The sequence below is a fragment of the Lagopus leucura genome, unplaced genomic scaffold, assembly GCF_019238085.1.
Source record: "Lagopus leucura isolate 7727_CA_CO unplaced genomic scaffold, USGS_WTPT01 Super-Scaffold_73, whole genome shotgun sequence".
Lineage (NCBI taxonomy): Eukaryota > Metazoa > Chordata > Aves > Galliformes > Phasianidae > Lagopus > Lagopus leucura.
In genome coordinates this window covers 79,016,699-79,041,626 of record NW_024962252.1, presented here as the reverse complement: position 1 = coordinate 79,041,626, position 24,928 = coordinate 79,016,699, and the positions used below count along the sequence as shown (strand labels likewise).

Sequence of the window (24,928 nt, the reverse complement as noted above, 5' to 3'; positions counted from 1 at the left end):
CACTAAACGTGTCACACATACGTTCTGCTCCTCAAGTATTTTAAAAAATGAGACACCCATGGTGTTGATAAGTTCATACCATTTTAGCAGAGGAAGATATATGTTCTTCAAGCTACCCCATGTTGTATCTCTGCATGACCATGGAGATGTGAAGCCAGTAGCCAATCTCTGCAGAATATAATATTACAAGGACGCCTAACTGATACATAGTGTTCCCAGCCCGTGTTGTGAACTTTGTGAAAAACAACCTGGAAAAACTGCTTCTTCCATTTCTACCTCCTGGGAAATTTGCCATTAGCAGCTTTCTGAAGCTTTGACAAGGAAAAGCTGGGCCCTCACTGTTCTTGTTTAAATGTCAAGCAAAAAAAAAAAAAAAAGACATAGAATGTATATATGCTCCTCTTACTATCTCCATAACATTAATCAGGAGTATGTGTGCATGATGTGGAATTACTGTAGGGAATGAGGCTTGAAATGGAAATGCGTATTCAGTGCATGGAAAAAAAAGCAGGCCTTTCACTGCTGCATGTATGTAGAAATCAAATTGCCACTAAGTACCTAGCCTGCAAAATCCATCCTCCAACAGAATGACTGTTTAAATGGAGTTTAGCATTATGAATAATTCTCATTGCCCACTGGTGATTCAGCAAGACCTTTCCTACTATTAAAAATCTACCCATGATTTGAATGAAACTGAAAAGCTAGCACAGTAAATTCCAGCTCTGTTTTTCCTTCAATCTGTGGAGCATTGCTGAATAGCAGAGAAAGCATAGTGTCTCTGCAGGTGAGCCGTCTTCTACTTTTTTTTAAAGGAAGTGCTCTTTCTCTCTTCTATTCCCCTTACTTATGACAGAAGACAGCGTGCCAAAGTAGCAGAGAAAATGTTGCTGGCAGTGGGAGATGTGGAGTGAACCGCAGTCTGCAGCACTCCCAATGCTCATGCCTAGCAGTGGTGTCAGTATCATGACTCCAATCAACTGTTCCTTCCTATCACAGCCCCCACCCCTTCCTTTTTTTTCCCCGCAGTGTTGTTCTCAGGCCAGCAGCTATGTGTAAACAGGATGTGGGAGCTGTACTGAAATGGATTCAAGTCCTGTACACCTCCGTCCTCACCTCTGGCTGCAGTGTGCATCCTGCCTGGAACATCTGCTTCAGATAAATATAGGGAGAGTTCAAGCTGTGCAGAGAGGGCATTGCCTGCAGTTCTTCAGCTGGTCTGCTCTTGTCTTTATTTTTTAACATTATGAAATACAGAAAAAGTATTTTACTTCTAACTGCAGGGCAAGCTTCCTGAAAATCATTGCTGAATGCCTTTATGTAACATATAGACACGTATATTTACTAAATAACTGGAAGATATTCTAAACCCACTGTGAGTAATAAAGTTTACTTTATTACCTACTAGTTCTAACGATGCCAGGCCAACTTGCACTTTCAAATGCTGTGGATATCCGTGACATAACTTGAGATGGATTAGCACATTTGGCAGTGCAGCATTTAAAAAAATTGCCTCTGGTAATCCAGCTAAAATAGATCATAGGGCTTTATAGCACATCCAAACAAAAAGGGATCTCATTACAACTTGAAAACGGAAAGCCAGAATCATGGCCATGTGCGCTACTTTTCAGTAGACTCCACGAGGTGGTCTGGAGATGCACACCAGATGTCACGGGGCCAGCTGAGCCCTGGGCACTGCCTGCCCCAGCTGCTCTGCTCCTGCAGACAGGCAGCCCCCACGGATTGGCAAGGGGTGGTTGTGTGACAGCCAGCTCAGAGCGGGACATTGCTGGCTGCGAGAGCCAGTCTGTATTTAGACATTCTGACCTCTAACTGTTCTTGTTGCACCATCCATGTACAAAAAATCCATGTACAAAAAAGTCCTGAGGAGACATTGATCTGGTACTGCCTGTGCACAGGTGTATAAACACTGAGAAATCTCCATGTCCACTTTGACTTGAAAATAGGCATTTTCAGAGACAGTAAAAGATGATTTTTGAATGTAACAGACTTTTCAGTTAAGCCCCCACTTAATGTACCACACATTTCTTGGGTGTTTATTGTCTGGAGCTCCTGTACAAGCACTTTGGTCAGCTCGTCTAGTCAAACACCACCATCTGCAATATCATCACTTACATCTAGACTTAACTGTCCATCACGCCTTTGCAGTGACATGGAAAGAAACAGCACTTGAGGCACATTTTTCATCCCTTGTTAAGGTAGGTCTCTAATAAGGCCAATGAACATCCAGTGAAATAAGTAGAACCTCAAATTGCTCATTCTCTTCAGGAGCAAAAGCTGGACCTAAGAAGCTACACAGGAAATATTTTAAAAGACATGAGAAAATTCTCGCATTGTGTGTTGTATTCATTTGCCAAAATTTTGAGTAAAAGAGGGATTCCTAAATAAATGAAATAAACTAGAAATGAAAACTGGCTCACAAGCTATCTTACAGGTGTGTTTTGTGAATTTTTTGTAGTTGTTATCATTATGCAAGTTTTTGTTTTGTTTTGTATTTAGTGTTCTCTTCTGGCAAGTTAAAACCACTGAGATAGATCCCGTTGTTAGTTATAGTTGGGGTTCAGATTGACAAAGTCCCTATTCATTCAAATATTTTTGTAATTAATATGCAGTAATCACAAAGGTCTCACTTATTTTCCACAGAGAAAGGCATAACATCAAGGGAAGCAAGATATTTCAAATAACAATATCATTATAAGATGGGATGTGACTCGGGTAACCTTATTCACCTGAGGAAGTATGAATATAAGAAAAGACTATGGTACAAAGTATTATCTACTTCAAAAACATGTGCCTCTATAGAGCTGCTGACTCCATATATTGCACCCATAATATGGGAATATTTCTTCCCTTCTGAGAAAGTAGGTATGGAAAATCAAAACAATTTCCACTTTTGTTCATCTTTAATTGGCTATGTCTCCATTTCCCCCAACTCATCCCATCCCAACCCACATTGCCTCCAAAGATAAATGCAGAATATCTATGTAACAATCGTTCTTGGGTATTTTCCCCATGTGCACAAAGTGCTTCCAGAGAGCAGGACTGGTGCTCAAAAGCCTCCACAGAACACAAAGGTCTGTTTTGGTTCAGCTAGACTGCTCACCATGCCCCACTTGGGTTACAAATTTACTGCGCTATTGGGAATATAGGAATGGACTTACTGATGCTAGATTTATGTTGGGAGATCATATCCATGGCTACATTGCCACAGGTACTTATGTAAATATCTCCAGCTGTAATGCCAGCTTAAAAAATTGTTAATTCCTTTGTACCAGCTACTTCTTTTTGCTGCTGCATTACTAATATCTTGGTTGTGCTGATGCAACTACCTCTATGTTCAAGCGGTAAAATGCACACAAATATATGATAGTTTTGTGATGGATGTGACTACCCTAAGTTTTTTCCTGTCAGCAGAAACCCAGAATGACCAATGTACAGACAGAATATTTCAGGAAAAATAATCAGGAAGGCATGATGGTCTGTTGAAATAGGCAGGTCTGAGAAAGAGTTAAAAATCTGCTTAAAAGTATTTTTACTCTGTTGAATGTCCCAGGGCCTAACAGCCAAAATGAGATCAGGACTCGTTTTACAGGGTGCTATGCAGAACCTTCCAGAATATTACCAGGTACAAACAAAAAATCAATGGAAAACAGAGCCACAGCAACGTGAAATGAGCTGCTCGAGGTCATTCAAAGGGATAGCAGCAGGACTCTAAACTGAGCACTTGGGGCCCACCAAGCATGTTTTATCTGGAAACAACCCTTGAGACATACTATCACATAAATCTTTCAAATCAGGGCTTCATGCTTGTAATCCCCAAGGTGATAAAGTGATAAGTCTTCTTTTAAAAACATGAAGTACTTGATCCTTGCATGGGGAAGATCCAGGCTCTTGAGCGTGTGATAGTCAATGTAAATATAGTCTGTAATTATGAGGATGTGAAAGGCAGATCCGCGGTAAACAGCAACAGGTCAGTGCACTGTGCAATGGGAGTTGGGGTTATCATTCCCTGTATACACATGTATGAACTAACACAGGTTCTTTTAAACATGATGTAGGATACAGCAGATGATGTTTGTCAGGTCTTGCTTAGGTTCAGTACAAGGAGGTACTTTTTTACCAGATGTGAAATGCTCTATAGTCTCTTAATCTTCACTTTTTTTAAGGGTAATTTTAGCCTTCTCCGGTTGCTCCCTTTTGGTAGATGCATATTTAAAAGGAGTTAAAATTCAGTAGGCCAAAAAAGAAAATCAGCAGAAACTATGAAGCAGTGCGTTAACATATTTTCCCTCAACACTTTTCATTCTCAAGTAGCATCAACTATAAATGCTATTGCTTTTCTTGCCAGCTTCTCTGCAACCTCAGAAGAACTGACTCAGAGCCCACTCTCTGTCATGCAGCTTCCAGAAAGCACAAACAGCTTCATAACTGTGTTTTCTCCTAGGTCCAATACAGAATCCTCGTTAGTCTCATAAACTCCATCAGGCAGAAGGTAGGGCAACCCACAGCAGTCGCTGCTGCCCAAACAGGAAAAGGACAATGTTTGCTTTACATTTCTGATATGACACATTACAAAGAAATGTCAAATCTGTGTCAAGTTACACTACACTGCACTGTGCTTTTCGGTCCTGTGATGTGACGTAACCTCTTGCAAAGCAATGAAAGAATTGTAATGTAAAGAAAGGGTTTTGAAAGATCGGCTAGAAGGAAATAATTGTTGAGGATGGGAAGAAACACAAGTGGCTGGAGTTACCCAAGCATTCAGAGCTGGCTCCAAGCATTGTTTTGAGGTTGCACCGAAGACCAATCCACATCCACATTCACAGAGGCCACCCAATACCACTGCTTGAGGGCACCCTGTTTCCCAGCTGTGTGGGAGGACCTGCAGTACAGAGCCCACGGAGCCCATACAATCCCCTGTTCCTGTTAACATGCTCCCCTTTTGCGTGACTCAACCCTCTTCCACGGCTTTTGTTTGCCAATGTATTACATCCAGTCACTCTGCTCAAGTCAGACACCCATTAGGCATACACAAATATGTTAATGTGGATAAGACTGTGGCAATACTAACAGCATAAAAAATAAGGACTGAAATGGGGATCCTACAAGGTGTTCCTTCCCCACTCTTAGTTTTCTCAGCTTTACCCTCAAAGCCAGATGCAACAGACCTTCTCTGTTACAAACGCTATTGCAGATACACTGGCTAAAGAGGGTTATGAGATGTGGAAATGTGTGAAGGAGTCAGAGAAAAGGCAGCTGAAAGCTAAGAGACTTAACTAGGGGTAGAAAAAGAACTGAAAAGTAGTTAAGGTTAGGAGAAAGATCAGAGGAGAAAAAGAAAGGACAGGACACATTATCTATAGTAAATGCATAAAAAGTTGTAGGAATTTTGCACTAACTTCATGCAAACTAAGGGGACTGGGCAAGAAACAAATGTAAACAGTGCTAATAACTTGGAGCAAGCATAACTTGCAGTTATTACAACATTACAATATTACAAGTTATTGCAGTGATTACAACTGGAAGAATATACAAAGTGTTTGGTTTTTTGTTTTCACCTGCTGTGGCAGATCCATATTTGGAGCCATATTGGATAGGCTTTTTTAAGAGTTGCTTCATCTTTTACCAACACTGTAGCCTTTCAGAGCAAAAAAATACCGTAGTTCCTTCTTGTATTTTTAGATTCAGTTTGTTTTGCTCTTTGTATTTGAATACAGGAGTGCTTATTTGCAATTGAACACTCAAGAAGCCATTAGAATCATGTGATGCCATACTGCATGCAGCTCTACAGTACTACAGATTAACTAACAGTAAACACTTCTGTTTTCCAAGTAAAACTGCTGTTTTATAGATCCTTTATTTCCATTGAATTATGTCTTTCAAATTCGCTAGTATGAAATGTTGCTTTGCCATCATATTCACATGTTCACATTGTTGTTTTTTTTTAAATAACTATAAAATCTCATTAAAGCTACTATAAAAATGAGAGTACGATTGAAATCTATCCAGCAGGAAGCCATGTGCTGTTGCACACAGTAGTTTTACTGTTCAGTCTTCTTCCCCAATGAGTTAAGATGCCTGAGATATTCATCGAGTGACATTTTTTGAAGTTAGCTAACTATATTGGAATAAAACTTTGCTGAATGTTTTGCAATGTGATTCACAGTGTTTTGGGTGAATCATTAGGCATTAGGCACTACAAAAATTGTGGTTTTTACAGTAGGGCTACAATCTGTTTCTCAGAACCAAATAATGACTATGACACGTTGTAACCTATGACAGTACATACTATTCCACTGTGCTTGAGCAATAGCTTGCAAATCATAGGGCAAGTAAAGTACGGTTTAGAAAGAGAGCATTGCTTCCTCTGAGCAGTACAGATTTTATTAAGAGTTCTGATTTATCCATAAACCCAACTTTAATGTCTTTTGTGGCCTTTTTTTTTTTTTTTCTCCCAGACTAATTCACAGGAACTGTCCAAAAAGGCCCATCTCTTTTCCTTACTGATGTGTGGAGATGCACCTTCCGAAGAAAGCATCATATTCATTCTACTGAGAGCCCTAAGGGCAGCCAATTCCGCTCCCCTTCCTATGCCAGGCCATACCTCTCCCACAGGCAAGGGCAAGCATGATGGTCTGCAGGTGCTTCCCAGCTGCGCTGTGCCATGCCCCTTCCATGACATACTCATCTATTTTAGGGGCTTTGGGGATGGCTTTTCCAACCACCCTTCTCCCTGTTTTCCAGGCAAAGAGCTTCCTTTCCCTGGGTCCAAGGGCCTGTGACCTACCTGCCATTTTGTGCCCTCGTGCCTGGTCTGCTCAGGAGGAGAAGCGCAACGTGGAGCACGCCAGGGCTCCAGCACACCCTACATCGGCCCGACAAAGCTGGTTCCTTCCCGCCCACACAGCCAGATCAAACAGCCATCAGGAAACAATCTGGGAGCCATACTCCCGCTTGGTACTGCCGCCGGGGCAGTGTAACAGGGCGGGGGGCAGTGCTGTTTCTAGCACATTCCAATTGACAACATCTGGGTCAGCTCCGTTCTGAGCAGCTGCCTTTGCCACAGCCCCTGCTGCATTGCCTTTCTCTGTGGAAAGCTTTGTTTTGGCTAGGGGTAGGTTTGTTGAGCTTTCGTGTACTGAAGTCTCACACAGAGACTTTCCCTTTGCCCGTGGCATGTGACCCTGCCAACTTATAGGCTTGCATCCCCAATAAGAAAAACAATAAAGTTTAAAAACAACAACAACAAAAAAAGTAAAGATTAATTAACCTCAGGTCTGTTCTCAGCAAAGCAAAGCTGACATGGATAAATAATAAAAGTAACTTCTCAATGGTCCTTGTGTCTGCCAGAGTCCCACTCTGTGATCTTTCAGTCAAAACCGTGACAAGGGGAGGGGGAGGAGAGGCTGCTGCATTACTGTCCTTTTCTTGTGCGGGTGTTCCCAAGGCTGCTCAGCTCTGTCCTTCGAATCATCTCCACCAGTAAATCATTTAGCTCAACCTGTCACTCCCGGCCATTGTGAGGAGACAAAAGCTACCCATTTAACCCCAACCATGGCTGATTTGCACTGCAGGGAAGGCAGGCTCACAAAAGAAGGCTCGCAGGGAAGGTGGCAGTTGGGTTGGGTTTCGTGTAGTATGGTGCTGGTTTTCCCTCTCGATTTTTCTTTCTTTTTTTCTTTTTTTTTTTCTTTTCCTCCCCCTCTGTTATTTTAAATTAGCATCACCGCTCATACTGGGATTGTTTTTTGAAGACCACATGTTTGTCAACAGAGTTTGAGTAATTTGACCCCAGCCTTGCTTCAAAGGTTTGAAAGGGCAAGAAACATACATAACCTATGTCAGCATACATCTATTACTCCTTTCACCTGAACAGCTTTTTAGACCACTTTTGATGTTTCAAAAGAGGCGGGAACAGAATATCCAATTAGTCACAGGAAAAACAGCAATTCCAGTCAACCTGCTTGGGGAAATCCGCACGGCAATTATCAAGTTCCTTTCACCTGAAGGACTGCTTTAACGTAACAGTTAGTAACTCTGCCACCTTGAACCCTAACCGCTGCCCAAAGTTCATATCTCAGATGGTCATGTCCTGCACTACAAGTTACTCTCTGGGTCAAGACCTCACTCTGCCCTGATATTTTAAAATTAAATGTGAACCCTTTACCAGTGTTTAACAGTTTACCAACATTTTAAGACTTCCCTTCTGTAACTGTCCTGGCCAAAGTTTAATATTCATGTAACAGCTCCCACCCCGAGCAGCCAAGCCCATGAAAAACTGAGCAGGCCATCAGAAAGCAGAAAATTCACATGGTACCAACTGTAAAATGGAATACATACAGAAAGCAAACTATTCTGCAAATAGTTTCATAATTTATTATTTTCCTCTGTCAAATTCCAGAACATCCCTAGTGAGCACAGCACCTACCACGAAACAAACAGTAATTCTTACATAAATCATACCTGCAAATAACTACAATTTCGATTTCTATTGATTCTGTCATTAACCCAGAGGAGAATTCTTCAGAAATTACCAATCGAGTGTTCTACTGTTTTAAGAACTGGGCACTGAAGCTGACAGACTAACAAGCAGAAAATACATCACATCTGTGCTTCTCCAGGGATATTCTTCAATATTTTTATGCATGTGAGATTTAAGAAATGACTGTGTAGTGTACATTTTTGTAATCTTTTTTATGTGCCTTTTAACAACAAGCAGTTCAGGATGTGGTTATATCTTAGTGTATTAGACATGTTTACTCTCCCTTTGGGCATTTAAAATGCCTGAAGTCCTCTTTTCATTATGAACTGTGTGTCAAAATGTTGGTTTGGATATCAAATTCTAGCTCTTGTAACCCTGTCATTAGGAAGAGTCTTTGTCTGCCTGGGTTGCTCTTTTGATTCCTTTGTTTTTGCTTTTTTTGTGTTCCCCTGATAGGTCTATCCTACACCTTTCTATAGCTAGCAGAGTAATGCAGAGTTGGGAAAACATGTTTTGCATTACTGAGACTGCGGACTCACTGTAAGCTTTCTCACAGATTCATCTTCAATGAAAGGCAGAGGGGTGGGGAAGAAAACATGCTTTTCCATGGGACTACAGAGTATGTGAATTGCCTTCTCTTTCAACCTATGGGGCACCCTTCAGATTTCAGCACAAATGGAAGAAATATCTGATTTCCCATTCCATCTGGATTCAGTTTCTTTCTTCCTCTTTGTATAGTTTCTTAGAGACATTATGGAGCTCACTGGAGGGGCTGCTTACAGATGACTATGGCTGCACTGGGCATAGTGCCAGAATTTCACTCCAGGAGGCTGCAACAGGAATCTTTAATTAACTTGAACCAAAACATTGAATGGCAAAGAACAAAAGAGTGGGGGTGGGGGAGGAGAGGAGGAAGGGAGGGAACAGAAAATAATGTTTCCCATACTAGAATCTCCATTTTTGGTCATGGAATGACAAGATCATAATGTCGTCCCTTATTTACCAGAGCAGAGGTAATAATTCTTAACTATTGTCTTAGTAAGTTTTGCCTTTCTTTCTGCTAATAAAATTAATATCTCTGGTTGCTATTTGTACAAATTAGTGAATAGTATTCTATCGAATCTTACATCAACTTATAGCTTGATAACATACAGCCTCTACATTTTACATTATTCTAAATAGGAGGTGACAATCTCCGGTATCTTGAATATTGCATAACTTCAATGCATTAATGTGACTGTGCACAAGAGTTCCAGATGTTGAGCAAGATCCTGTTCTGCTCAGCATAGTGCCAGTATGGTACATCCTTGTCCTCAAAAGTTTACATTCTAGGCATAAGAAAGAATTAGATACAGACAACTTACTGATAACTACTTACTGAAACAGCATTATTCATCATTGTGAAATGTTTTCAAAACAGATTGGATAACATTTCACACTTACTTTGGGGAAGTATACAAAATGAAAAACAGTAGAGAAGCAGACATGAAATACTTTTCTCTCTTGAGATCAAGGGAATGAGTGCAGTGATTTCTTTGCTGTCCCTTTCCTAGCTAAATATGCATGCAGAATAATTACTGTAAATGCAAAACTAATGGTGATTTCATGCATATGCATTCAAGGGACTTTGTGATCACGGATCTGGTAGTGTTCTAGTTAATGAGGCTCAGTTGCTCAAATATTCGTGAAAACAAACATAGCAAAGATTTGTACATGCTCAACATGAATCTATTTACACATTGAAAGGAATATTCAAGTGTGAATTGGTTTGCTAGCCGGTGGTTTGGAGTTTATTAGGTTTGCATCTTACAGCTTAATGAAGTCCTGAAAGAATTCATTGTATTCATTGCCTGATATGAACCAACATGTGATAGATGGGGACAAGCAGGAGATTCACTTAAAAATTCACAGTCCTGAGCCACACCAAGATACTAATGTAAACATACCCAAAGTCAAAGAATCACAGACCTGTAAGGGTTGTAAAGGACCTCTGGAGATCATCTAGGCCAACCCTAGTGCTAAAGCAGGCTCCCTACAGTAAGTTACATAGGAAAGTGTACAGTTTTTAAAATCTCCAGAGAATGGGATGCCACAGCCTCTCAGGGCAGCCTGTTCCAGAGGTCTGTCACTCTCACAACAAAGTTTTTCCTCATGTTCATATGGAACTTCCTGTGTTCCATTTTGTGCCCCTTGCCATGTCATTGAGCACCACCAAAAAGAGCCTAGCCCTATCCACTTAACTCCTACCCTTTAAACATTTGTAAGTATTGATAAGATCCCCTTTCAATCTTGTCCAGGTGGAACAGTCGAATGTCTCTCAGCCTGTCCTCAAAAGGGAGATGTTCCAGGGCCCTCATCATCTGTGTGGCCCTCCACTGGGCTCTCTCTAGAAGATTCCTGTCAATCTTTGAATTGGGGAGCCCAGAACTAGACACAGTACTCCAGATATGGAACACCAGGGCAGAGTGAAGGGGAGGAATCACCTGTCTTTACGTGGCCACGCTCTTTTGAATGCACCCCACTATACCATTGGCCATCTTAGCCACAGGGGCACACTGCTAGTTCAGGGACAACCTGATGTCCACCAGGACACCCATGTTCTTCTCTGCAGGAGCGCAAAGAAACTTTTCATGCTCAGAAGCATATATACCCATCATTGTTTCCTATTAATTTGCTGTTGTGTGCTATATTTCACTTCTCTATAAAGTGATCATGTATTTGCTCAGTATACGGGGAGAACCTGGCATACACAAGCTCCAGCACCCACTTAAAATGGATAGGTTCCTACACAGGCCTGATGTTGATGTGTCTTCTTCAAATCATATTGGGAGAATTTGAAAAAGAATTTAAGATCCCCAATCTGAATGCGACATCTTCTGTAAGACCCTGCTCAGGTTTATAGAGAGAAGGGGACCTGGGTAAAAAAAGCATTGAATGTGCTTTGGACAGTTCACTGGCACATTTTTGCAGTTACTTCCATTGGAAGCCATTATGAAAACACATAGAAGACTTGGAGAAATATATTTTATACATATATTCTCAAATATAGAAAAACTCTTTTATGAGTCTATTTATATCATCTAACTTAAAAGGATTTATGTATGAGCTGTACAAGGAATACATTAGAATGATAGCAAAATTACTAAATAAAACGAAAACTCTGCTCAGAGTTAGTCTAGTGGAACTCTGCAATAACTCTATTTAAGTCAAAGATTTAATAGCACGATAAGAATTTTTTTTTCCAATGTTGTTTTTGGTCTCACAAAGACAGTTATATGTGTCTCTGAGTGCATGTGTGGGAAGGTAAATATAGATTCATAGCTGATTGGATCCATAGAAACATAGATATCTGCTATGTTATTGAAACACAGTAAATAATTGAGCATAGTTATTGGATTCCGTGAAGAATGAATGTGATACAATAGCTATTCCCCATCTAATCATTGATATGCTGGCTCACTATGGATTATGTATACGATAGACTCTGTTTTAAACACTTAAAGATGTTACATACGTCTATACTGAAGTCAGCATTAGTTGTTTCTGGCCTTACTTTGGCAGAAGGAATGATCTTAGCAATATAAAACCAATCTCTCACACAATATATTCCAACTTAGAGGTTTCTCTATTCTGTCACTTATTATCCTCAAAAATATAAAAACAAGAAAATGGTCTCAAATTCAAACTGACAGCAGAATAAACCTTTTGAAATTCCTAAACCGCATTCATTCCTTGTATAATTAATTCTACTGAGGACAGTAGAGAGGGAACCGAGCGAAAGTTGATTCATGTTCCTTTCACATGAGAAATAACTTTCTTCTTTTGCCCGTGTCGAGCATTCACGATTAGAATTGAATTACCGATGTGTAGATTCACAATCCTTCACAACAAAGGTGAATACAGGCTATCCTGTTCCATTCTCTTTGACACAAACTTCCTGTTGGAATTTAGAAATTATCTTTTCTACTGAAAATGAGTAACAAATGGCTGTTAGAAAGTCTGAATGCATACATGCTCAATAAGGATAAAGTTACCGTCATTAGAAATGTACATCATACAATTCCCCAAACCAAAAGAGGTCATTACATGGGAAGGCTCACAGACTTTTTCCCTTAGCTGACTTATCCCAAACTCGGCAGACTTTCATGGGAGCTGCTCACTAGTGTGCCAGTATTGCTTTCCAGTTTGCTCCATGATTACAATTCCCACTAGTTTCCAGGAATTCCTAAATAAGGACCAACACTTCTCTGCATTAAGATTCTGCCTTACATCAGACTTCAGCAATTTTCACTTTAAAAAAAATGAGGAGGATATATGAGAATTCTCTTGGAGCAGAATTTAAATTAAATGTCCTTATTAATGATGTATGGATTTCTTTCATTGTTTAGGAGGTCTGTGAGCAGTTGAAAGAAACAAGAAGGCTTTTAGTAACGGGCACTAACAGCACCATTGTGTTTGCATGGAAGCTCTTGGCCATTCAGTGTCACAGGGTCAAAAACAATCCAAGCTCCCACACCAAAGCAGTCTGTAGAAGGCCACACAGATCTCACAACGCTGATTCTTTAGAGCTTGGGTGGGTTTCTGTGAGTGATATGTTAAGTTCAACTGGGAGTTACAGGGGAAATTAACTTTTACTGAAGTTCACACTCATTCAGATTTCCCAGGTGCATTTTATATGTATATATATATATATATTTCTTTCTCCTGAGTTATGTTGGAAATATGATGAGAACAAACTGAAGTGTGAATATGAAATGTTATGAGATGATCTTTTGCAATGCTTTTTGTTCTGGTCAGCTGGCATCTCTCTCTGTCAAGCACTGAGTTACATAGTAACAAAGTTAGTTCTTGCAAATAACACAGGAATCATAGAAGTATACCAAGTGAGGGGAGGGAGGAGTGGAAACAGGACTAGGAAAGGCATTTATTTGACTTCATTAACTTCACGAACCATTGCATTTAATTGCTAACATGATATTCAAACCTCATTTTATCTGGTCCTCTTCTCCTTTTCCTAGCTTTTGCAATGTGAGACCGAGATGTATGCCTGAAGTTGAAACTGACAGCAGCCTTGTGTATTTCAGAGGAAGGTTGAGTGCACATCTGTGAAATAATCAATAAATTCTGCACTTTGCTGCATGATATCAGTCATGGGTTATAGATGTATACCGATTACATATATACGACTCCACTACATACATGTGTCTAAATGTCCTAAAAGCATACAGCTGTTGAGCTGTTACAAAGCACATGCTTTGTAGCGTTTTGTTGTGGCTCTGAAAATAATTTGATATCATGAAAGTCCCAAACATTGCCAAAACACTGATATATTATCAATTCTTTTCTCTTTCTTTTCCCAAGGAAATATGCTGTCGTACTCTCTCTACTGTAAGAGAAACTTAATAGGATGGGGGAAATGAAAAGCTTTTCAGGCACACAATGCACTTCAAAGTTCCTATTCAAAATGCATGTAGAGCACAGTGCTTTTTCCCTGAAGTCTACCTTCTCATTCATGAGGAAGTTTTACTTCTCTCCTGGCTTCACAACTCTGGCAAGACTCTCTTTCCAACCTTTACTATTACCCTTCTGCAACTTCTACCAATCAAGTTTGAGAGAGTATTCTTTCCTGAAGGTTCAGAGGTTTAAAGCATGTTTGTTTCAGTCTCACATCAAATCCATTCAGGAGACATTCAGAAGCACAGGGAGCAAAGTCAGTAACTGAAAATTTTTCTTTCTGACTGGTATTTTAAAGTGAAAGAACATATACCTTATGCTTTGAGTGAAACTGATGTTCACCATAGCAGATCTGTTTGTGTAGTATACAGTGATGTTCCTAGATTAGAAGCAAAATTTCTTTGTGAGGGGGCTAACAATGCTGCAGGGGGCCATCTTGCTTCACTGAACTGGAACATCCAGTCTTTTAAGAGCACTCATACATTAGGTTGTAAGATTACTCTCACTATAGCAACCTTCTCCAATACAATCCTTTCTTTTTCTCTCTCTTTTTTTCTCCCTTCTTTTAAAAGAAGCAGCTTTATAACTTAGCTTTCCACTAAACATTTTCTTTCCTGGCATCTTCTATCCTTTCTAACCTCCTCCTCCACTGTCCCAGACAGTTTCTGTTCAGTTTTACAGTGTTCAACTTCTGCACTTCAAATTGCTTATTAAGGTTTTGATTTTTTTTTCCAGCACTGAGCAAGAACAAGAAAGTGGAGCTCTCCTACAGTATAAGTAAAATGCTAAATCAGAAAATTCACGGCTTCCCTTGATCGCTCTGATCCAATTCCTCTGAAAACTGGGCTTTATATTTGTACTCTCTTGTGAAACAGTGGGATTGTTCTGAATGAAAAGAAAATGTTTTCAATCTCCTATGCTTGATGAAATTGCTGTACTGAAGGTATAAGAGCAAAATTAATCCGCTGGTTTGTATCAGAGCTCATTTCTTATGTCTCTCAAAGGAGTTAAAAATCTAAAAAATAAAATAAGGCAATCAGACAATAGATCTCTCCCCAGCTAAGAATACCTCTAACAGCAACATGTCTGCAGTCTAGGGAGGAAAAAAAAGGATATCTTCAAAAAGTCTTTGAATGTAGAATGAACGAATGGAGCCATTTCTTTGTCTGGCCAGAGCAGTGGATATTCCTATAAGGCTCATGGCACTATTTGTATCTGAATATGACTACCTGATGGGCCAGAAGCTGCACATGACCTTGCATGAGGTCTTATTTGCCAATTGTTGGTGGCCATACTATGGGCGGAATGATGGAAACCTGTCCTGAATACACCTACTCCTGAATATTGGTGAACCTTCAGTCTGTAGTAACACTTCAAAGGCAAGAATCAAGATGCAGAACACAATTTATGTCGCTATTTCTATTTTTGACACAGGCTCAGACACACACAAAAAACCTCTAAACAGAAACTTGCAGCAAAACATGAGATATAGTACGAGAAAATCAAAACCTGGTTATTACACAAGTGAGCTCCACTCTACCTACCACAATGCATCTTGAACAAATAAAGCTTTACATTTTCCCCAATCTTTAGGCAGCTAGCTGGCAAATAAAATCCTGTTCAAGAATGTCAAAAGAACAGACCAGACATGTTGGGAGCAGTGTTTGTTTAAACTGACACTTACGCTGCATGCCTAACCAAAGAACTGAAAGAAAAAATCCAGCTTATGAGACATACTTAAGAAGAGGGTTTCATTGTAGAAATGAAGAACCATTATCTTAGTGATGAAGTCTACTTTTGTCCCTGGAGAAACAGAAAAACAAGTTAGCCAACTTCATATGAGTTTGGGTTGCTGACCCTTGATCAGGCGTTGACAGAAACTAGGAAAAGTAGGAGGAGGAGATTTTCTTGGTTATAATATTACGCTCTGCCAAATCTATTTTGAAACTACGTTGGAAATTTCCTTGCAACACCATATGTGATAACAAAAGTGACCTTATGGACAAACTATTTCACATGCTGCTTCAGGAATGCAGACTGCTGTTAGTATAGCCCAGCACAGAACACAACAGAAAGAAGACTGTATATCATACTCTGCTAAGCTGCATAAGGACATGAAATCTCAGAGTCATCCTTCACCAGCATACAGTACTACAGACATCTTGGATAGAATTTCTAATGATATTCCTTACTTCATTCTTCTTCAATTTTATGTGATCTTCCAGAAGAGTTAGAAAAGCAACAGAATTGTCTCTTTTAGCAAGTGTAATAGAGGCTAATGTGTGGGTAATGGTATTAACTAGAAAGCATTCAGCAATATTTTTTAGGAAGTTATTCTATATGTGCAAAGGGTATCTTCTTTGCTACAACTTTATTGGGTGACCATTGCTTGTTTTCTCCAAGAACAGTGCACTGAAGTTTGTTGTCTGGGACAGCTGGATCAGTTTCCTTCAGCTAGCACAGTTCAGTGTGACAGGACATACCACTCCTTGCCTTTTCTATCTATACTGTATCTGCATCAGCCCTGATAGAGGCTGCAGAGTTCAGATTACAATAGAGTTTGGCAATGGCAAACCCTTGTTTCTTCCATGTTAAGGTAAGTTTGATGATCTCAAGTTAATCCCTAAAATAGCAGCTACACAGCACAGAGTGATACCTAACTGGGCAGTTAAAGGGCAGAGTCTGGGATGTTTGTGACCGTACCGAATGATTTATCTATTAACCCTGCTTTCACAGTGGATGACACTACAAGACATTGGAAAGGCAGCATGAGAAAGCCTATTAGAATCATAGAATCACTTAGGTTGGAAAAGACCTTAAAGATCTGTTGCTGTGCACCAGGGCCTGTTTGGTGCTGGTTCTGTGACTGAACAGAAGTACCACGTCAATGTTACAGCCAGAGGGGAAAAATAAATAAATTAATTAAAACTCCTGTTAATAAAGGCCACTGATGTCAGATTCAGCTAATTTTGGTCAAGCAATAAACTTGGAAGTCTTTTCCACCCAAGGGCTTCCTTTTTTGTCTCTGAAACAAAGGAAAGTGAAATGAAAACAAGAACTCCAGACTATATAGCAGAGCATTATGCGACTAAGCCAGCTGTTGTTCTGATACTGTTATTTCTGTTGTCTGGTATGTTCTGGCAGAATGAAAAGCCTAATTATGCCTGTAGAACTGTTACTTTTGATAACTTCTCAGGGCATTATACACTAGTGCAATATTCTTTAGCCCTGTGAACCTACACACATATGATAGGGAGTGTGAGTTGCCTACAGTACAGATAGTGCCTGAAAAAAAACATTCACTATTTACTTACTTCTACTAGCAGAAAGGAATATTAGGAGTAGCTTAACTAATTCTATTGTTTAAATACTCATTTATTAGACGCTTAGTTACACTGAACACTTCCAAAACTGCTGCAAATTATTTACCAAAGATACCAGCTTCAGCAAAAATGCCTTCCAGCCTTGTGAACTTACAGCTATTCATGCACCAAAGTGATAATGAAAGCCAGGCAAATATCTATCGGGGCTGGGTTGAGGTAGTGGTAGTGGGGAGGTTCATATTAAAATTCAATACTGTACCAAAGACAGTGGTAGAGACTAAACAAGTGGAAAGCCTTCTCTCTCCTGCACTCATTTAGCAAGCACATGGAAATAATTATTGGCCCAGATACGCATAACCATAATTCTCATTGTGTTCCAAGAGCCAGCATACCAGCCCTGTGCACCCGTACTGAGCTCTCCAAGTATTGGAATGCAAGTCTGCAAAACCAAGCGTCAGGACTTGCGTAGCCTCTATTCTCACAATAAAGCTACATTATAAATCAGAACAAGGCTCCACGAACCAGGTCATCTGCCATAAAGTCTACAGGAGTACGTCAGCATGGGATAGGCTTGTTTGAAGTGAAGCAGCTCTTCTGTATCTAAAACAATTTATTTATTATTCATGCTTGATCAAGCTTGATTTTTATACAGTAAGTTAAATTAGGAGAAGAGATGCTTGTCCAAACAAATACAGACAACTCAAAATATTCAAAATCATGTTGTTGATATTGTGATGGAAATAGCTTTTTAGAATGTCATAGCTATTTCAAAGAAAATGCTGTGTTGCTTTTAACTAACTCACAGAGCGACCAAATCCAAGATGTTTCCTCTGCACCACAGTCAAAACTACGTGTGCCATGAAGACATGTCAAGTTGCTTCTCTCCCAAAACATTTGTATTCTGAACTAGATGCCTACAAGGTTATTTTAAGGTGAAAGAAAAAAAAAAAAAAAAAAAGCAAGAAAAAAGGTGTAATTACTGTGCATTTAGGTCTTCAGCTCTGTAGGTATGTTCCTGTTTTGAGATAACGAAAGAAGAATCAACAAAATGGCTTTTCTAATTTTAGACTAATGACTGAAGTTGTTGCATAAGCTACATAGGCTCACATAGCATGCCACTGAATAACGTTGGCAGAGGAATAAAAAAAAAACATTTTTCACAGAAACAGAAAATTATTTCTAGATTAACAGGGAAATAATCAATTCAAGAATAAGAGTTGTACTTTCACTGTCATTTTTCATATCATGTCCTTTCAGAAGATATATTCAAAACTGGAACAGATCAGTTAGCACCATATATATAGCTAGATATATGTATCAGTAAATAAAGAATCTTAAAATGATCACACTGAATATACAAGAATATAAAAGTATAAGCATTGGATGCTCTTAGTCACAAAACAACACAGGAGATTAATAATGTAAGGTTTACCAACCTATCTGATAACAGGAGAAACAGATGTCACAATGAACTCTTTTGGAGAACTTGTAGTATTGAGACTGTTTTCAGTGACTAACGAGATGCAAAAACTTAGGGCAAAAGCAAGGTGCAGTTGCTTGATTATATACTGCATATACTCTATATTGCATATAATATATGCATATACTATATATTGCATATACTCTCTGCTATGCTGTTACTGCTGTTCCCCATCTGAAATACTGCGTCCAAGTCTGGAGCCCCCAGTACCCAGTACCAGCCCACAGTGAAAAAGACAGGGAGCTGTTGGAGAGGGTCCAGATGACAGCCACGAAGATGATCAGGGGACTGGAGCACCTCCCCTAAGAAGACAGGCTGAGGGAGCTGGGCTTGTTCAGCCTGGAGAAAAGAAGGCTGTGAAGTGACCTCATTGCAGCATTTCAATACCTAAAGGGAGCCTACAAACAGGAGGGAAATCAACTCTTTGAAGGGGTTGATAACTGCAGGACAAGGGGAAGTGGTTTTAAGTTGAAGGAGGGGAGATTTAGTTTGGACGTCAGGGGGAAGTTCTTTACAGAGAGAGTGGTGTGGTGCTGCCCAGAGAGGTTGTGGATGCCCCATCCCTGGAGGTGTTCAAGGCCAGATTGGATGGGCAGCCTGGTCTAGTATTAAATGGGGAAGTTGGTGGCCCTGCATGTGGCAGGGGGGTTGGAGATCCTTGAGGTCCCTTCCAACCCTGGCCATTCTGTGATTCTGCTGTTGCTTCGCTATCTTGATCATAAACAGAGCTTGTTTATAACTTAAGCAGGTAGCCACCATCAGTAATATGATTTTTTTTTCACTGTGGGCTCTAAGGGATTGCTTTACCTCATCCTTCACAGCCCTCTCTGTACAATTCAACAAGATCTTCAAAATAAGTCAGAGGATATTTTTATAGGTTGGAATTATTTGGTTTCCCTGTCAGAAATGATTCCAGGAGTCCACACTCTGAGCCTAAGCTTGTAGTCTTAGAAAGATAATGATTACTTGCACTTGAGAGCATACAGACAAGCTGTTTGTTCAGAAGCCCAAAACTCCTACCCCTGTTAATGCATCGGTGTTCTTACAGATGATCTATTGAACTTCTTACTGTTTACCAACAGAGCACATTGAGCAAACCAGGTTTCAGTTCTCAGTTTCTTCCTCACTTCCTTGATAAATGAGTCTGCAAGTCTAATTTCATACATCACCTATATAGCAAAGGGAACATCAATCCTGGAGTACCACTTTCATCTTGGTGTTGCCCCCTCTGTCTCTCCCATACTCAGGCAGCACAGTTAATCCACAGAAGATTCTAGAAAAGCCAGTGCTACAGTCTAAATCTTCTCTGTCTCAGGGACAAACTCAATCTAAGCACAGTAATGCTGTACTGGCAGCAATAATGTAGAACACCTGTGCTAGAAAGCACCAAGGTGTAAGGAATTGCTGCATTCTCTCATTACCACAGTTTCCTTCCATTTTTTTAAAGTCAAAGGTGTAAATACCAACTTGCTATTTCAGCTGTATGTTTTTGTTAACTACACAGTTGTCTTCTACAACCAATTTCATTTGGAGATGATTGCCAAAGTCTTGGTTGTGACCACACTTCCAAGGTGTCACATCCTGTAAAGGTTCAGTCTTGATGCCTGTGTAGGCTACAAGCCATGTCCAATTCTGGATCATTGCTTACTTTGCCAGCTAGCACAAACTTTTAAGGAGCAAGATGGGTTAAATGATGTAAAGAGCTATTAGGAAGTAGTTTCCTAACCCCAACCCCCAATCTGCAGAACAGTGATCACTGAATCACGGTGTAAATTAACTGTAATAAACAGAGAAGGAAAAGAAAAAAAAAAAAAAAAGAGAGAGAGAGAGAGAGAAATAAAAGAACTTACTGGTTTCAGAAGGATCATCTTTCAACAGCAGAGTACTGTCAGTGATGAGGGAAGAAAACACATAAATGTTTTTAGCAAGTTAAAATAATAATCTTCTAGGTGAATATTAGGTATTCATTAGTGTCTTTCTGTTTAGCCTATCCTAACGTCTATTCTTCAGTTATCCTGTTACCAAATTAGGAAAGAGAGAGAGTCAGAAATAAAGAGAGATTTTCCCTTTACTTTGCTTTGCACTCTGTTGGCTGTAACAAGAAAAAACCTTTCTGGCTCTATTGAATGAATGGTCAAAGGTACCTTTGCGGTTCCTTCACAGGGCGAACTAATCTGTGACAACTGTAGCTAATCTGATAAGAAGGCCTGCATGTGTGCTAATGTGCTAATATGAGGGGATTCAGGGCAGGCAGCGGTAGTGAAAACCCACTGCTTCCTAAATGGACCCTCCTATGCAATAGCCCCGGCAACGTATGCGCATTTTAACACCCGCTTAACACCGAAACAATGCGGTGCCCTTTGTTGTGTGACGCACAGGAGCGATTCCCATGGTGGGAATTTCTGCCTCACAGGCAACGTTCTTTCAGAGGTGATACAACAGGCTGGTGGCCTGGACCAGGAGCTGGGGCTGGGTCTGCCTGGATGCTCGGTTACATCCACATGCACGAAACAAGAGGCTTTTGCTTGCTCCATGGCTGAGAAAATGTGCGGGAGGGATTGGGAGAGAGGGGACAATTGGTGTAATCATGTTGGGCCAGGTCTCTAGTCAGGAAAAAACTTCTAGACTATGGTGCTTTATCTAAAAGAGCTCTAATCAGGTTGACACCAGTGTGTAATCTTGTGCTATACTTATATATCGTCCTTGGATTAAAATTTGTGTTCCACAGGAAAGACACATCACATCTTCTTGCTCCATTAGTTGTTGTAATGTACCTTCAGGAAAATTTCTCTAACAGACAGGCAACTTATTATTAGTATTGATCAGTAGGGAAGAAGACTTTGTGGATGTTTTATCTTCAGGAGAAAGACTATCATGACACCTTCTGGGCCATCATTGAGCAGGGTTGGGCTGCATCTTTTGGACACACGTGTTCCCTGCAGACTGCTGTGGATCACGGTCAGTTCACCATGTTCCACCGTTTCCAGGTGTCCCACAGCCTACTACTGCAAGGGGGATGTAAAAGTGTGATCCTTTCAATAGGAATTTTTAAAATTAAATCTTATAAAGAGTACTAATACATATCTGGAGACTGATACTCACCTGAAAAAAAGAAATGTTTACTAACCTACTCTTGTCATTGGAAAACAAAATCTTAAAACGGTGTCTTTGCTCTTTTGGTTTCTATCAGTGCTTTTTCTGTATGTCAGAAAAGCACAGTTACTGTGAGCTTCACAAAAGCATATGGACAACAGGCACAGACTAAAATACAGAAGATTCCATGTTAATAGGAGAAAAAATCTTTTTTACTTTGAGAGTAACCAAACACTCTGGGCAGGATATGGCATCACCAACCCTTCAGTAAAGGTCAAAACTGAAGTAGTTGGCATCTTTAACAGTCTGCACTCGCTGGCCCTGACCTATCAGGTGAGTAGATGAAGAGATCTGCAGAAGGCTCTTCCAACCTCAGGCCTTGCCTGAATGTGGCACTCCAATAGGTCAGCAAATTCCCCACCCAAAAGGTGGGGACTGGCAACACGATGACAGCAGCAAAGGGAAAGTAATGCTAATATTAGCTCTACTACAGCATTTCAGTATGAAACAGTATCTGTGTCTTGCCACGAGAAAAAGAGAAAATTCATGCAATACTAAACTCAGAAATATGGTGTGAGAAAAATGCTTATCCTGAGCACTTCAGATTCAGAGCCATTCAGTACAAAACATGGAGCAGACTTGGCCAAGTATTCCCATAAGAGCATGACCCTGGTTTTACAGCTGCAGACTGATTCTCAGCCTTCTGTTTAAACATATTCCCACATCGGCTATAGAGCACTGGCAGTGATGACAAAAATCATGGGATTCATCATATACTGAGTAGCATCTTGAGCACCTCTAAAACCATACTGTTTGAGCTACTCAAGCCTCGTTTGCTTTTACCCAGGTCTCTGAAAGTCTTTGTGAGCAAGAACAACTTTTGTAAATGTTTCCAAATATACAAATGCATAAATCTTATTTATTCCTTTGCACTTTGTTGCATTCGGGGATACTATTTTATGTTTGAGTTTTGAATGCATAACAATTGACTCCTACTAAATGGTGACGACATTTCCTCTCAGAGGAAGTCCTGAGGGAAGGAAGGTCCCGCATAAACAAACTTCCACTCAGTACAATAGAGTGGCCCATAAATGTGAGCATTTTTTCAGGGCATGGGTGAGGCTGACACTCTCTTCCTGCTCATGCAGACCAGGGCTTATCGCAGTCCTGTTTCCCTGTAATTTAAATGTTTGCATAGCTTCTAGTTCATTTGTATTTTTCCCCACAAAGTGCAGATGTATCCCATTTTCCTGTTGCTGTGGAACATGGCGACAGTTTCCAACAGTGTTACATAAATGACCATCTGTGGTTTAAGAAAAAAAAATGCTGATGCACAAGATTGCAGTGTGAGAATTTTAGCTAGCTAGCAAAATTTATGCTATTAATACTTTGACACTTCCTGACAATAAAGGAAAAATGTTGTGTTCCCTCCATTTCAACATACTGTAAATATATGATAGATGGCCACCACAGGTGTGTGCGGGATGAGACCTCCATAGAAAAATTGAATAGAACTGAGCTGCTTATGCCTAATTTTCCTTAAGCTTTTTATGAAGAGTAATGGCAGACTAAATTAATGAAAGTTACTTTACTGATCATGAGAGCATACAAATAAACAGGAATAGCAATACTTCATCTACTTATTTTTAGCACCTTTGCATTTGTTGACACCCAGAATCAGCAATACTGGGAACACTGAAGTCCACTGCACAGATCTCTGCAAACTGGCATGACAGTTGTTCTAGTAAGCAATGACAGAAGTAAATTGCTGCTGCTAACGTTGGATGGAGCTTAGAGGAACTGAAAATCTTCCCAAGTGACTTTCACAAACATTTAGTAATCCTCCAAGTACTAGAGGGGCACCAAGGCTATTTTTCTGTCTGACCACCCTAAGACTGATACTTGCTGTCTCATCCTATTCAAAGTACTACCGTAGCAATATTTCCTTTTCCTTACTTTTGACTCCTCATGCTGTAGTCACTCATCTCTCTTTCCTTCTCCCAGGAGTCCCATTGTCCTGGCAGATAGTTCTAGCTACCTGCTGGCTCCATATTTATTTTCACTTCCTCTTATCCTTCTCATTTCTCTAAGTTCTCCCAGTTTATTTCCTATCACTGCCGAAAACTTTTCAATAGATCTTTTCATGCTGTAGCCAAAAAGACTTAGAAGTTATATTTTGAATGAGCGCTTTCCTGTTCTGAAGCCCAAGAACCACAGCAACACTAATGAAACCTATCCACAGTGCCTGATAAAGAGTAAAGCAGTATGTGTTTTACAAGGTATTTTTCTTCCTTTTTTTAGCAAACATTGAATTATTATGTTTGAAAATTGCTGGGGGAAAAAAAAGTGCAGGCAGACATACATCATGTAAAATTTTATTCCAAATGGGTAAAGCTCATGCAGCCTATACACCAGAATCAGATAGGTATGAGCAATCATAATAATTTGTGCTAATAAGCACAAACATATATATACACATGGCTTCTCATACTGATGCCTGAAGCACACTCACAAAATATGTGTATTCATGCACTAACAAGTAAATGTACTACAAAACAAAACTATGAATATTGCGTGTATCTGCAAGTGCTGTGACTTCAGCTTTCTCAAATGTGCATTTTGCACACGTACTTATCTTTCTGCTCTGACAAAATACTTTGAAAGTATATGTGCTCATTCAAAATGTAAATTTCAATTCCTTTTAGCTGCAGCACATGAAGATCTACTGAAAAGTTTTCAGCAGTGATAGAAAATAATTCGCTTGTTTCTTTCTACAGATGATTTCTGTGAACAACAGAATGTCATTTTGTTTGTTCATAAACAAAAGCAAAGGGTAGATGTGGAAATTAAAAACAGACTATAATAACAGCAAACAATACAAGAAGGAGAGAAAGATTTTTCTTTATCTGTGGGATTAAAATTTTATTCCATTTGAATTTCCTTCTCTTTTCTTCCCTATTTTTTCCTTAGACAAGAAACTTTGCTTTTGTCATCCAAGGGAAAGAATGTGAGTGAAAAGTGAATCACACAGACACACAAAAACACAACTATTATGTGTTCTTCAAAACTGTAAGCACA

The 24,928-nt window shown here is 39.8% G+C and overlaps 2 long non-coding RNA genes across 4 annotated transcripts in view; one reads left to right on the top strand and one right to left on the bottom strand.

Moving 5' to 3' along the window:
- Positions 1-7,283, top strand: part of LOC122191880 — a 104,153-nt gene extending 96,870 nt beyond the window's left edge. For both annotated transcript variants that reach the window (XR_006182482.1, XR_006182481.1), the window contains exon 10: positions 6,763-7,283. This is a non-coding gene — a long non-coding RNA (uncharacterized LOC122191880). The remainder of the gene's footprint in view (positions 1-6,762) is intronic.
- The window catches only part of LOC122191859, a 257,589-nt gene that overhangs the window by 17,949 nt on the left and 214,712 nt on the right, over positions 1-24,928 (bottom strand). The window lies entirely within an intron of this gene.